Source organism: Ascaphus truei, chromosome 4, assembly GCF_040206685.1.
Source record: "Ascaphus truei isolate aAscTru1 chromosome 4, aAscTru1.hap1, whole genome shotgun sequence".
Classification (NCBI taxonomy): Eukaryota; Metazoa; Chordata; class Amphibia; order Anura; family Ascaphidae; genus Ascaphus; species Ascaphus truei.
The window spans coordinates 51,341,575-51,342,824 of record NC_134486.1 but is presented as its reverse complement, the minus strand read 5'-3'; the positions used below and the strand labels follow the sequence as shown (position 1 = coordinate 51,342,824).

The following is a 1,250-nucleotide window of genomic DNA, read 5'->3' as shown; positions in this document are numbered from 1 at the left end:
TGCCCATACAGGCGTTCATTTATAAAACCATGTCAACAATAGTCACCCACCCCCACCCCCACGAAATATTCTTCAAACAACTTACATATTGTACGGCTAATGTAAGATTACTGTTACAGTATTCATTGTTCTAGTTGGATTAATAAAGCGGAAGATTCCAAAACTGTGCAAGTCCCGGCAGTTTCACAATAAAATATCGCAAACAAAATTAAAATAAAATCAAAAAGATTATGCTCCAGGTGAGGCTCGAACTCACAACCTCGGCATTGCTCTGCATTGTACTGCTATATAAGTACCGCGCGCTAACCGATTGCGCCACTGGAGCTCTGACACATTCTCCTTCAGAACGCTTTATCAGCCTCTTCCGAAGGCAGTATTGTGACGTCACAGAGCTTCCTGTTCACTCTCTCATTGTCGTATGATCAGCTGTTTGGTGCCTTGTGACAGCACAATACGCTCTAAACTCGTCTGGGGCACAGCATAGGTCTCCCGACAAAACATTGCAGAGGCAGCGGATGGAGACTATTGTGTGTGTCTAATTATGAGGCGGGCATACTGAAAGGGTTGCGATCAACGTCTGTTTGTGGGGAGATGTGGAGGCATTTATTTCTCCAGGACTTGTAATAAGAATCTGACCCGGAGAACCTTGGGAGGGGGGAGAGAAGGAGCCCGAGGCGCTGCGCTCCACCAATCGGTAACAATGAGATGTATATATTCACCATCGGAGTGTAGACTCCTGCAGACCCGCAGTCCATGTGTGTGGTACTGCAAGTGCCAGGTCTACTGCAGCAAAGAAACCAGCACATTCTCATGTACATGCATAAGATGTGTGGCAGCACTGGGTGTAATTGTCTTGTCAGTGCCATAGTATACTATATATACTATATATACTACAGTGCAGTCTCCATGTTTAGCCAGATTTCATTACAATGTCAATATCTGGCTGGGTAATGTGCAGGAGTTTCGTGGTGTGAAGAGCAATGCATAGTGGCTGTCTGAGAGCCTTCCAAAGGAGTTTATGAGTTGACGTGGCAGCATAGTTTTGTGTTGTGATTTGAATATTGTTCTTGTGCAGGTGAATATTCTGTTCCCAAAGGCTTGGAAGTCTCATCATTTTCAAAATAAACAGTTTATTATATAAACATACACATTGTCCGGCATAAAACAAGCACATCAATTTCCTAATATATTCAACAAAGTCCATTGTACGTGTCATACACAAATACTATAATATTGTCTGTCATAAAATA

At 43.0% G+C, this 1,250-nt stretch overlaps 1 non-coding gene across 1 annotated transcript; it reads right to left on the bottom strand.

Annotated features, from left to right (window-relative positions):
• Window positions 1-231: 231 nt before the first annotated feature.
• TRNAI-UAU (transfer RNA isoleucine (anticodon UAU)) lies at window positions 232-325 on the bottom strand. Its single transcript has 2 exons — window positions 288-325; window positions 232-267 (listed from the first exon to the last, which is right to left on the bottom strand). It is a non-coding gene; the product is annotated as a tRNA-Ile (tRNA).
• Between the last annotated feature and the right edge of the window lie 925 nt (window positions 326-1,250).